The sequence below is a fragment of the Thermobia domestica genome, chromosome 3, assembly GCF_964235325.1.
Source record: "Thermobia domestica chromosome 3, izTheDome1.hap1.1, whole genome shotgun sequence".
In the NCBI taxonomy this organism is placed as follows: domain Eukaryota; kingdom Metazoa; phylum Arthropoda; class Insecta; order Zygentoma; family Lepismatidae; genus Thermobia; species Thermobia domestica.
This window is the reverse complement of record NC_137456.1, coordinates 21,912,646-21,927,494: the sequence shown is the minus strand read 5'-3', so window position 1 is coordinate 21,927,494 and position 14,849 is coordinate 21,912,646. Positions and strand designations below refer to the sequence as shown.

The 14,849-nt window shown below is 36.7% G+C and overlaps 1 protein-coding gene across 1 annotated transcript in view; it reads left to right on the top strand.

The window, feature by feature from the left end:
- NetA (Netrin-A) overlaps positions 1 to 14,849 on the top strand; it is a 662,627-nt gene that overhangs the window by 585,794 nt on the left and 61,984 nt on the right. The gene's annotated exons all lie outside the window — the stretch shown is intronic.

Genomic DNA, 14,849 nt, shown 5'->3' with positions numbered 1-14,849 from the left:
GACATCCCAAACGACTTTACTAAGCCACTCAAGATAGACACCCCAAATGAATTTACTAAGCCCCTCAAGTTAGACAACTAAAACGATTTTATTAAGCCCCTCTAGTTAGACATCCCAAACGACTTTACTAAGCCCCTCAAATTAGACAACCCAAACGACTTTACTAAGCCCCTCAAGTTAGACAACCCAAACGATTTTATTAAGCCCCTCAAGTTAGACACCCGAAACGACTTTACTAAACTTCTCAAGTTATACAACCGAAACGACTTTACTAAGCCCCTCAAGATAGAGAACAAAAATGACTATAAGCTCCTCAAGATAGACAACCCAAACGACTTTACTAAGCCCCTCAAGATAGACACCCCAAATGAATTTACTAAGTCCCTCAAGTTAGACAACTAAAACGACTTTATTAAGCCCCTCTAGTTAGACATCCCAAACGACTTTACTAAGCCCCTCAAGTTAGACAACTAAAATGACTTTACTAAGCCCCTCAAGTTAGACAACCGAAACTACTTTACTAAGCCCCTCAAGTTAGACAACGGAAACGACTATAAGCTCCTCAAGACAGACAACCCAAACGACTTTACTAAGCCCCTCAAGATAGACACATCAAATGAATTTATTAAGCCCCTCAAGTTAGACAACTAAAACGATTTTATTAAGCCCCTCTAGTTAGACATCCCAAACGACTTTACTAAGCCACTCAAATTAGACAACCCAAACGACTTTACTAAGCCCCTTAAGTTAGACAACCGAAACGACTTTACTAAGCCCCTCAAGATAGAGAACCCAAATGACTATAAGCTCCTCAAGATAGACAACCCAAACGACTTTACTAAGCCCCTCAAGATAGACACCCCAAATGAATTTACTAAGCCCCTCAAGTTAGACAACTAAAACGACTTTATTAAGCCCCTCTAGTTAGACATCCCAAACGACTTTACTAAGCCCCTCAAGTTAGACATCTGAAACGACTTTATTAAGCCTCTCTAGTTAGACACCCGAAACGACTTTACTAAACCTCTCAAGTTAGATACCCCAAACGACTTTACTAAACCCTTCAAGTTAGACATCCCAAACGACTTTACTAAGCCCCTCAAGATAGATAATCCAAACGTCTTTACTAATGCCCTCAAGTTAGAGAACCCAAACGACTTTACTAAGCCAACATATCCACATAGACACGAGATTACTTAGCGTCATGAAGGCGAAAGATGGCTTCCAGCGGTATTATTTGTAAAATTTTGGTCTTGTGAACATTTATGTTACATTAATAAACGAAAGTTAAGAAAAGGTCAACGCAAATTTATTAAAGCCAACTCATATCTCTCTGTTGGTTTGGGTAGTTTTGGTCTGGTAGCGGTCCTTTTGAGCTCCTTATTTTTGGATCAAAAGTACCAATATATTTCAGGCAAAAATTTTCTTGTAGGTCTTATATCAGGAGAACTACATAAATAGTGTAGCCAAACCCAAACTATCACTTAACTCACTTGTCAGTATGATGTGCTTATTCCGTAAAAAATACGAAAACCCGATTTAGAGGCCATTCCCAACATTTTTCTTTCAAATCATCGATCAGTCGTGTTCTTCTTCTTTCCATTCCTCGCTTTCCTTTCATCTTTCTTTCAATGGCGGTATGAAGAAGACAATTTTTTTTCACAAGATGTGTCCAATCCAATTGGACTTTCTACGAAGAATGCTGCTAAAGGCATCCTCTTCTCTCCTATCCGTTTTAAAACATCTTCGTTTGTTACTCTTCCTCTATCCATTTTCTATCTATCTTATCTATTTTCCTCCAACATCACATTTCGAAGCTTTGCAAATATTTTTCTCTAACTTTTGTAGCGTCCAAATCTCTGACTCATATACTTCAATACCCCACATATATATAGCACTTCACCAACTTCTTCCGTAATCCAATATTTAGTCTGCTAGTTAAGAGTGATTTTTTCTTGTTGAATGCTTCTTTAGCTATGGCAATTCTTGATCTAATCTCTTGGGTGCAGTAAGCGTCTCTCGTCAAAATACTTCCCCGATACTTGAAATAATCGACCTCTTCAAGTTCTCTTTGTTCTACTCTGATCCGTAAGGGCGCGTTTCCACTGGATATTCTCATTCGAATTTCATTTTTTCGATGTTGATTTCCATTCCATATAATTTCCCAGTGTCAACTATTTTGTCAATCATCTCCTGTAGTCCTTCTTCAGTTCTAGCTATAATAACCGTATCATCTACGTACTTGCTCTTGTTAATGATCTATCCTCCAATCATGAAACCACCAATTCCTAATAATGCTTCCTTAGGTTCTTCTAATAAGGATGTACTAAACGTAAGCTGCTATCATTTTGTGTTTCTATGGTGAAATTAATGTTTGGATGGCGGCTATTCGGAAAATTTGGCAAGGTTTGTAAGAACTGCTGTCCGTAGGACTAAACTAAGAAAATATCGTCGGCGTATCTATTGAGGTAATTAGACTAGCATTTGTAGTGACGACTGTAAAATTTGATGTTCGAAATTCTTCATAAATAGATTAGTCACGGCAGGCGAGAGTGGTGACCCCATAGCAGCTCCGTTGGTTTCTTATAATATTGTCCATCATAGAGAAAATACATGGAGGTTATCCTTCATTTTTGGATCAAAAGATCCAATATATTTTAGGCAAAAATTATCTTGTTGGCATTATATCCGGAGAACTACATATAATGTAGCCAAACCCAAACTATCAGTTAAATCAGTATGATGTGCTTATTCCGTATATATATATATAAAAAAAAAAAAACAACGAAAACTTGATTTAGGGGCCGTTCAAAAATTTTGTGGCTCCTGATTCTAGAATGCATCAAAAGATCCAATATATTTCAATCAAAAATCTTCTTGTACGCCTTTTATCTGGAGAACTACATACAGTGTAACCAAACCCAAACTATCACTTAAATCAGTATGGTGTGCTTATTCTGTAAAATAATACGAAAACTCGATTTAGAGACCGCTCAAAAATTTTGTGACCCCTGATCCAAAAACTAATTATGGACTAAGATCACAATCTTTTGATGCATTTCTTTGGATCATTCCTAAAATTCTTGTTCTGAAATTTCCCCTTTTTTCCCCCGTCTCAGCAAATTGTTTTCTTTAATTTCCTTGAGCTGTGGAAGCGGTAGCAAAAGTTGTTATGTTAACCCCACCATCACTCCATAAGGTCAAAAATGATGAAAAAAGGAATGATATTGTTTGAGTTTCATTTTTTTTTTTTTTTTTTTTTTGTTCTTCCCTCTTTCTTTTTGTCAGCTGGAAGAGTTGAAAAGCAGTTCCCTCAGGAATCAGCTGTCGGGGAAAGAGATGAGGGTAAAGATCTTACTACTCCTTCCATCTTCGAGGTTACCACCTTGTAAGGTCTTTTCGCCACGTCTTGTAGCAGCTAATGAAATTTTACCTCTGGAAGCTGCAAATTACTCCCAGGCGGATCTTTCTGTGGGCAATATTCTGTGGTCACAGCTATAAGACAATCTGAGATGACCATCACGCATAACGACAAAGAAGGAAAAAAAAAGAAGTTAGAACTCCAAAGACGACGTCTGGATTCCCGAGAAAAAGAAAAGAAAGAAAAGTTATATTTGTTGGATGAAGTTTGGGAGGAGAAGAAGGAGATACAATTTTGATCTTTTGCCTTTCTTTTTCTATCTTTTCTTTCTATTTGTGTCTCGTTCTTCTTCACTTGACTTTCTTTTGTAAGGATAAAACTTGCACGTGACCAGACTTGTGTATTTTGCTTTTTATTTTCTGTTTCAAAAATGATATTGCTCACAAGTATATGTTATTGTATGAGAAAATGAACCGTGCCGACACGAAAACACAACGATGTTACGGTATCTAGGTGTTCCTAGTTGCGGATTTTACAATTGTGATACATGCTTACTCATGAAATTGTAGTGTCACATCAGAAAATAATAAGTTTCTCTATTGAGGGAAAATATAGTCTTTCATTGCTTACTGTTACCTAAGTTCTCATTATTATTATTATTATTATTATTATTATTATTATTATTATTATTATTATTATTATTATTATTATTATTATTATTATTATTATTATTAAATTAGATATTTTACTGATCATTAAATATTTGAGATGCATAAAACGAGATTTTCTTTTGTTCAAACTGGTCTGTGTATAACTTTCTTCTGCACTGTTCGAAAATATGGACCCATTACTCTTAACATAAATTCCCTTCCACCATCCTTCCCTATGAATTATCCGGAAGTTCTGGGAGAATGAAGAAAATCAATTATTTCTTGTTGGATAATCGTGAACATCCATTTTCTAGTTAAAAATTATCTTTCTTCTTTTTCTTTCTGAGAAAGGTTCTTATGAGAAAATAACGAATATTGTTTCTCCTACTCGTGTTTCCCCACAGCAGCAATTAATATGTAATTAAAAACTTACCCTAAACTTCGTTAATTTGTTTATTGCGTAGGGGTGCTTTCCGTGTAGAATGGTGAAATGGCAAAAGGGGAAATGTATATACCAGGAGAAGTTAAAAGAAGAAGTACAGAGTTACAGTACTTGTGTCTCTGTGTATAATTTGATTTATGTTTTCATCTTTCCAAATTGTAATAACAAAATGAAAGTAGATACGTTCAATTGGACCGTTTTGTTACTAGAGGACATTTGACCACTACTAAGTGGAAAACATTTCTAATGTTTTAGCTATTTTAGCTATTTTAGCTATGAGCGCTTTGAACGGTACATTTGACATTTATACCAAATAATAAACAACGTATGATATTTTTTGTAATTTTTTATATAGCTTCGTAAACTTGTAAATTTTTTAATTTACACCAGCAGAGGTGTTCTATCATCTGTTTTCGATGTTCTTACTCTTATTCTTGGTGTTGATTTCAACTCATAAACATCACGTCAAATAATTGATTTAACTATTTTAATTTTTACAATTTACCGTACTCGAAAATTAGATGGAGTTCAAGTAACACCAGACGTGTAAAAAAATTTAGCAGCACAAGTCTGGTAACACTAAGTAATTGTGTTGAATTGACAATTATTTGTCAAAGTTCTCCAGAGTGGACTTCCTGTAGGTGATTGCACGAATATTCTGATACCCCCTCGTATATGAGACATTCTAAGTAGTAAAAGAAAACTCAACATCGGGTCATTTATTTATTTATTTTTACTTTTGGATGGATATTTTTAAACTTAAGGTATATACCCAGGTATAAGATTTCTCATTGGAAAGGTTTCGAATTTTCTTTCTATCTCTGAAAATAAGGATAGTTTCTTAAAGGATATTTTAAAATGAGATTTTCTTGGAAAAACTCCTAATGATTTTGTTTATAATTCATACCTCAATATTTCATTCAGAACTTCATACTGTGGTATAAGTCATTTCTCAGAGAAAAATTCAGAAGCGAAGTTTACTTTTTTTGGGATTGTACTCTTTCTGTACGATTTTCTCAACCATGACCAAGGCTGTAACTTGTTGGGGGCAGGAGACAACTGCCCCCCGAGGAAGGTTCCCCGCCATTCGAGGGGGGCATTTTAACGCAAAATTTTCTTATTCCATATACAATACGAACATGAAATTATAAATGAAGCATCAAACAGGTTCACTGCATTACATAAACAAAACAGCAAGCAAAAGGTAAATAAAACAAAAATGAGTCGTGGGCCCATTTCAGTAAAAAACAAAAATCTACTACTAGGGGTCCAAGAAATAATATATATTCATATGGCTTTGAGATTTGTCAATATTGTCCTGTTACTTAATTTGTCATGTAGGGAACGGGCCCAAAGACGTAAATAACGGCTCTGCAGACATTGCCGTGCTGGAGGGCCCACAGGATCTGGGGGGCTTATAAAGAGTAAGAGACAGATGGAAAGTGGGGACCCAAAAATTAGAAAAACAACTTCTAGGGGGTCCAAATATACGTGTTAAAGCTTCCCCCCCCAGAAAAAATCTAAGTTACGGCGTTGACCATGACTCAATTGATTTTATTCCTACGTCGTAAATAGAAGTTTCATTAAGAATCCGACTATATAGTATAACTCTTTTTTTTTTTTTTTTTTTTTTTTAAAAAGTCACAAGGGGCAGTTTTCTTTTGGTGTGAGATTTTCTCCAAAACAACTTAGACAGTTTTTTGTTCATACATCATAAATAATTATTTCGTTAAGAGCGTTACAATGGTATAACTCATTTGTTCCTAACCAAAATCCACAAGAGATAGTTTGTTCCTAGGGATGATTCTTTTCGGACGATTTTCTCAAAAACGACTCAAGTGATTTTATATATATTTCATAAATAATTGTTACATTAATAATCGTATAACGGAATAAGTTCCTTCTCATGAAGACACCCACAAAGAGTAGTTTACTCTTGGGAGTGGGCTTTCTTTAGGGGTTCTCAACCTGTGGTGGTACGCTGATAGTGATATTTACGATTTATAGTAGTACTGAATAATAATATGGTTCGTTGTTACGCCGGTTCAAAAGATTGAGAAACCCTGCTTCAACAATGTGCTTTTCAAAAATGATTTTTTTTTTCTTTTGGAAATCTTCGTTCGCAGAAAACTAATTCCCCAAAGTAAACTACTAACTGTGACTCTCATTGTAGGGTTATTACTGAAACATTTATTTATGAAATGAAAAAAAAAAAAAAAAAAAAAGATCGCCTGAGTTGTTTTTGTGAGATGGTCCGAAAAGAACTCACTCCCAAGCAGGGACGTACGCTGCAATTTTATTTTGAGGGGGGTCCAAAGCTTTACTGGGTGTCAAATTTCAATGTGAGGATAAGTTATACTAAAATTTGTAAAATTACCCCTAAAATTACACTAAATTTACAGAAAATATGGGATTTCAGAGGGGTCCGAACCCACCCTCTGAGTACATCCATATGCTGAAGAAACTTTTTCTATTTCTTGTGAATTTTTCTCAGGACGAATTACTTATGCTAGATTATCGGGTTATTGTTTTTTTTTTAAGGGTGCGGGAATAGGGTTAACTTTATAATTCTTTATTCATCAATTATTTTATAGGAGCAAAGAAACCTCTACTCCCAGCCATTAGAGGGTTACGCGCTCTCTTTGGCTCGGGTTATTGATGAAACATTTATTTATGAACAAAATCGACTGCGGCATGTTCGAGAAAATCGTCCAGAAAGAATTAACCCTGAAGAACAAACTTCCCTGCTGAATGTTTCCCAGGAAAATAACTTCTACCACAATATATAGTTGTGTTTCATCTTTAAAAATTTGTTCTTTTCTTTATGATATAGGCCTACGATGATTTAGACTGTTGACTTTGGTCGTTAAAAGAATGGCTATTAAATGACAAAATTTAATCTAAACAAAATATGATTTTTTGGGTACAGAATTAATACATAGTACAGTGGTAGCAAATATATTATCCCCTTACGGGATGGCAATTTTCACTATCCTATCCACAGCTCAAACCAATAGGTTAGAAAGGGAAAGACTTACGCTACCATCTTCAGTCCCATTCTTCAAAAGGTCGGATCCTTGTTAGGTTGTACTCTCGGCCGTCGTAGGTTGAAGAGACGTCATGAGATGTGAAGCGATGATAGATGATCCTGCTTCTACTTTTTATTTGACAATTTATCTTTATTGTTCAGTTCTTATCTGGTTCTTAAAAGTCATTTTAATAGTTATTTATCCAATAGGTTTAATTCAGTTCCATACTAGTTTTCGTTTATTGCCAGTCATTTACCTACCTTAAAATATGTTTTTAACACTTAATGATAAAAATTTTTCTTCGTCCTTCCTGGCGGATATATGACAGTTGTTAATGAAGCATTCATGTATGAGATACAATTAAAATCGTTGGAGTCGTTTTTGAGAAAATAGAATTTTTCTACTTACACCCCTCAGTAAAGTACCGTTGTTTTTCTAGGTAGGGAAAAAATTGGAAACCTTTCCCATGAGGTATCTTATAGAAACCTTAAGTTTAAAATCTCATCTCTGATTACAGTTCGAAAACAAAAAAAAAAAAAAAAAAAAAAAAAAAAAAAAAAAAAAAAAAACGGTAGAGTTCGCCCTTACTACCTGGAACGTCTCATACTAACTACTAGTGAACATGTCCACAGGATGTCCCGCAAGTCCCTTATATCTGTAAAACTTTGAGGATAATTGAAATATGTACGGGATTTCCCCTGGAGTTCACGGACAAGATTCAAGTGTCCTGCGACTATTCCGCAAAGAGTCTCGAAATCATTGTTGCCAGACACGGGAAGCGAAATTACACACACTTTCCGTCCAAATTGCACAATTTTACACACAAACTAGAAGACAGCGCACACAAAATTGCACAATACATAACTACCTATCTATAGGCCCTATGTATATTATGTCTGATGATGTACACACCTGTACATACATCGACTAGCCATTGTTCAAAGATTCAGCGTTTGATTTATTATTATTATTATTATTATTATAGTAAAATCGTCTCCTTCTTCTCGTTCAATAAAACACCTCCCATCCCTCTTATTCATTCTGTCCTTCATCATTTTGCATAATGACATTTTCTTGACAAGTGGTGAGAAGACAAAAAAGACTTCTTACTCCTTCCGTCTCATGTTTTGCCCAACATTGAGGATCAATATTAATTCATATTGCCTTGCTTGAACAAAGCAGCTTTGCTTAGGGGGTGCTAATGGTCATGACACCCGCTTCTGAAAAACAAGAAGTGAGGTATCAAGGGAGCGAGATATGTATTAATGAGCCGCCCTGGAGTCAGGCGTTGACGCTCGTAGATTTTAGAAGAAAATTTTCAGAAAAAATGGAAATAATAAATATTTGAATGAAAGGAACTTTGCAAAACTCGTTAATGATCAAAATTTTGAATAAGGCCAAACTACACACAAAATGCACACAGATTGGTATTACACACAAAATGCACACAAAGGACAAAATTGCACACATTTTGTGTAATTACACACACATTGGCAACGCTGCTCGAAATATTACACAGAAAGTCCTTTTTTCGGGATATAAACGGACGTCTTGACATATCCCGTGAAACTTCCTGTATTTCGAGACTAACGTCCACTACAAAGGATGTCTGTGTTATGTGAGTAATTACTTATGTTGATAAAGAATTAGTTTCTATACAAATTAACTTACTTGTTAGTAATCTTAGTATCTTATTTAAGGTGACATTCAACGATTAATAACATGATATGGAGATATTGGTATATACGTTCTGAGTAAGTTATTCATAATTCTGCCCCTCGCTGCAAGATAATGGCAACGTACATTTTTATGAAACAAATTACTTATCCGTGTTTGACAAACATAAGGATAGACTCTGCTAGCCAATATTGTCACGTTTGACTGGTAACAATACCATCCATGATTTCCAAGTGGCACTACAGAACACCGTCTACACAATTTGGGAACAAGACAGTGATAATTCCCAAGTTTCGATGGGCGACGTAAAAAGGAAATGTGTACATCGATCGGAGTCATTCGAATGTGATACCTCAGAAGATATAAATGATTTGGGAGACAACAGTTTGTCATATGAACCATCATGTAGTAACTGTTCACTTGATAATGAAGAAAGGGATGTGTTATTACTTTTCTTTCATATGTTCAGTAAATACATTGGTTTTGCGTGCTACCATTGCATTGGACCAAACATTTCCGTTCTGCCTTGAATACCATTATCTTGCCCCTAAAGTATGTGGCGTTTTTCTTGGATTTTTTAAAAAGATTGTTTCCATGCTCCCAGATGGTATAAATGATTGTTCATCAGGTATTAAGGCAGGGAATCGCCAAATAAAGTCAGAGAAAGTAGAAGAGTGGCAAGTAGATCAGGAACAAACGGAAACGCCTGGGTAACTTGGGTTTGTAATACACATCAACTGCAAAGAGAAAGGTGAATGCAGCCAGGGCCGGATTTAGGGGGGGGTTGCAAAGGTGCACTTGCAACTTCCCCTTCGTTGTAAATATACATTACCTAAAGCGAGAAGCTAGCAGTGAGTTTTGCAAAATCAATAGTTTAAGCCAATTTTCTGAAGGTTGAAGGAAAAGAATTAATCGAGAGCAGACACACAGCATTTCTAAAGGAATTTCTCATTCACATAACAGATTCCTAAAGGCATTTTAAGAAACTCAAATTTAATTCGAATGCACTGCTAGTTATTGGTGCACCTCCCCCTCAGAGAATCCTGAATCCGGCCCTGGATGCAGCTGTTCCTTCTGAAGATTGTAAGTGCACCAGAAAGTGTTCCAACAAGTTGAATACCGAGCACAAAGAAAAATTGTACACCGATTTTTGAAAATTAGGAACTTTTGACTTCCAAAATGCATACCTATGCTCCTATATGCAGCTTATTTCTATTAAGAGACAGAACGTAAAACAGAAAAAATCAAAAAAGAAAAACATCTATAATTTATATTTTGAATAGTTCAGATAGAAACCTTATGATCGTGTGTAAGCAAGCATTTTTGAATATTGCAGGATTGCAAAAGCATTATGGAAGTATAGAAAATTTACAGAAGTTAAAACTCAATAAAGAAACAGCACCGCCTTGAGATAAAAGAGGAAAACATACAACAAATGTAAACGGAGATATCGCTTTACTATAGAACTGCATATAGAACTCTTTCCTGGGTATCGGGGGCACGGTGGCTCAGTGGTAGAGCGTTCACCTCTGGTGCTTGGGGTCCCGGGTTCGATCCCAGCCCCCGCCAAGTGAACTTTGTGGTGGACAAACACCGTGCTCGTGGGTTTTCTCGGGGTACTCCCGTTTCCTCCCACTTTCTTCATTCCACCATTTCACTCATCTCTCATTATCACCGTCTCCTTTAGCCTAACCGGCATAACCGTGGGACGTTAAACTTAAAGATTTCATTTCATTTCATTTTCTTTCCTGGGTATCAGTCTCATTATTATTCAAGGCGTACTGAGAAAATACTTAGGAACTGATCTCTATGCGTGAAAAGTTTATCACTCGTATGTTACAACATGTGCAGAAAATTCAAAAGACCCAATGATCGCCGACAAGTACCAGAGAGTGTTTTCCGATAGCTATAACGTTGGATTGTAAAGAACCCGCTATTGATACGTGCAATTTCTGTGACGAAATAACTATCAAAATCGAACTTGAAGAAAACAAAAGTTAGAAGAAACTCGTAAGTTACATCTTAAAGCTGTAAAGCGTTACAAACTTATTTTTTAAAAAGCAAAGAAACGACACAAAGAAGCTGAAGAATGTGTTAATCCAGATGGTGATCAAGTTATAACTCTAAATCTACAGCAAACCCTTCCCATACCAAAGTTGTATACCAACCTGGCTTATTACAGACGGAAGCTCAGGAGATATAACCTATAAATACATGACTGCGCCTTTAGACAAGGATTTACATACGTTTGGTCTGAAAACATAGCAACAAGGGGTTCATGATTAAATCGCGTCTTGCTTGTTTTAGTTTATTCAGTCGTGACCGTAAAGAGTTGAGTTGATTTTAAGTTTAACGTCCCTTTCAGCAGCGGGGCTGTATGAGACGGGACCTACTGATTAACGTGGAATCTAAACTACACAAGCTCCTGCTGGGGTCTTTCACGCCAAAGGCGCGTATGTGTCCGTAGAGAATCAAAGACCTGTTTCTGTAGGGATGCGCACGAGACAAGATTTGTGGCTGTCTCGTCTCGAAAATGTACTGTAAAAGTGATGTCTTGACTCGAAAAATGTATATTTTTCTATTGGAAGAGCGAGCCATGTCTCGACTCGAATTTTGGCAGGAAAATCTTGTCTCGACTCGTCTCGTGCGCATCCCTATGTACACTTATAATGATAACTGTGCAGGAAAATAAAATCATATTGTTGTCTCGGCTTAGTACATTGATTTTTTTTTTTTTTTTTTTTTTTTTTTTTTTTTTTACACATGCATATTATGCTTCTGGCTGGGCAATACACGTATACCGTGTGATTCAGATGAAGCTGATATCGCGATGCACAGTTCATTTACACTTCCGGTGATTGGTTTAACATCATCGCAACTCAAGGATATTTTATTACATTCTTGTTGCAACTGCTACAGAAAAGAAACTCCTTTATTGTAAAACAGATGTCATAGTTGGATTTGCACAATATTAGTTGGCTCTCAACTTTACAAATTTACAATTACTTGCAAGGACACAACAACTTCATACTGATAATAATTGTACCTGTGTTTCAGGCCTAGAATACTAAAGCATGCTTCTTCGCAAGTGCAACTTCGTCACTATTGCCAGTTCCATATTAAAATGAAACAATCTTGTATTTACTTATGTTTTACAGGCGCCTGGTAATTCTGGAAAATTCTGAGTTTATAGTTCTGTTGTCAAGCGAATCATACAAATATGTTGAGTAACAGAACCGGGGGTGGTCAGAAATTTGGAATCACTTCCAAGGTACTTTGGGGACTCTTTAGTCACTGCATGTGAGGAACACTGGCGCAAATCCCGGGGGAGATGAGTGGGAAATGTCCCCTCCAATCTTGGAACTGGTGACTCCCCCCCCCCCAATAATCCGATTTGAAATATATTTTTGGGAGAGAAATGCGATGATTTGTGTCCGATTGCCACACAGAATAAGCCTCAAATCTGTTCGCCTCCCAATGTTGAAGACAACTCTGCTCCCTTGATCCTCCACAGCATTATTTTTCAACTTCATAAATATTTTGAACATCGCTTAAAAAAGTTATGAGAACGGTCGTACCCCGTACCCCGAATGTTGAAGACAGATTTGCACCGCTGGTGAGGAAGTGCAGTATGACATGGCATGTTTACATTTATCCAAGATGAAGTACATAGCCACCCTCCGTATAGACCGTATTGCCCAATCCGTTAAAACCGGTCAGATAAAGCAAAGACTAGCAGGTTGTGTGCTTCATTCAAAATTATCAGAAAAATACCATAAATCCTTTCAAAGGAAGGGTATGAAATACATCGATAGACTAAAGTTCATCTACTAGTTATACCTACTGGTAGAGGAAGCTCCTCTAGCGAGTAGGCGCTACTAGCATCTACATATTCATATTCCCAAGCTCATATCCTGTACCTATTTTGGTGTTAAGAGGCGTCCTGATACCGCAAGATACCAAATCCCACGCTATGAACACAACCTGGTAGAATGCAATTCGTAATGTGAGAACTTCTTGAAACCAAGGGATACTGAAATGCCAGCTCTACTTAACTCTCATTATATATAAGGTACTCCGCATACTACCAGATGAAATGCCTAATGTAGACCGTCCATTCGGGAATGGAACGAATTTCTCCTTCCCTGCCAGAATGCTCCTACCGATAGACATATCTTTATAAGAAAGTAAGCTCGTGCCAACTATTATAACCTATGATGACCCCCTGAAACTTCATGTAATCAGCAATTGAACGCTAGAGACTATTAAGAGGGTACAGAGAAGTACAATAGTACAACAGATTATCGGAAACAGAAATTAACACTTATTACATTTCAACACAATAAGAAAAATACATAATTTATGTCCATTTTTGACCAAGGGACCAATGCAGTGACTCTAAGCGCGTGTTCTTGTGTTCGATTCTCAACGGGATGCTTTCCTCGGATACAAGCCGAGTAGCAGTTCGTATGCCATATTTAGGACTATGACTTGTCTTATATAGTGTGTTAGAAAATTTGTATTACAGATTTCTAAGGTACTGTAGTAGGTACGAGTAGGAAACACTTGGAATATGGGCCCTTGTCCGAACACACATCGTTTGCTTGCTACTGTATTGTGTATGCAGCCTGCGTTACAAGTAATGGAGTAGTGACGTCATGCGACAAGAATCATCTAATGTTGTGTGTCTTGTATGTCCCAATCCTCACAGATGCTTGGTACTGTGTGTTTTTATACGTGTTGTTAACTGCTTGCAAGTCAATGCGGAATACTCATCTACAAGTGTGGTTACAGCATGATGGTATACTACCGTACTTTTGTACGTGCTGCCCATAACAATCTCAAGCAACATTTCAGGACAGAGGTGGCCGAATTAAATTCAATTGATTTCTTTTCCCGTAGCTATATGTAGAATCAATTTTACGAGATCGCCTCATTGAGTTAAAGGAAGACCTTCCCGTGTAATGCCCGCAGCGGAAGCTATTCAACAAACACGATTGGTGTTCGGGTGTGTGCATCAGAACATGTGTCGCAATTGTAATGTGTGTATTGTTGGTGGTCACCACCGCTTATCCTGCTTCTTAGGTGATTCCAAACGCAATGCAAAAAATAAATAAATAAATAAATAAATAAAATAAATAAAAATAAAAATAAAAATAAAAATAAAAATAAAAATAAAAAAATGACAATCACAAAATTTTTCTTTAGGAGTGATATCAACAGTATTCCTGATTTTCTGTCAGCAGATGTGAATATTTTAGAAACTTATTTTGCTGTTGTTTTTCGATTAGGATTAGGAACTAGATTTCTGGGCTCACGACAACTATGGCCATGTTTGCCCCTCTTGTATGAGGAATGACATACGCCTTCGACGATCATACTGCCCGGAAAATTGGGGAAGAAGAAAGGAATGGAAAATGAAGGAACCGGCCTAGTACTATCCCCGTATTTGTTTGGTGGGAATGAGGAAATCCCAGGAAAACCTCACTCAGAATAATCATCTTGAAAAAGCTGTTATACTTTTTTCGACCGAGTATCTTCACCGGAAATCGAACCCAGGACAACTCGCACCAAAAGCGACTAATATTTTTCGAAAAGCACATGAAGATTATGTCCCTGTTCAAATTAAACTCTGCTTCGTGGCCACTATAAGCTCTGAAAGTGTATAGTAGGAATTTTGTCGCCGTCTA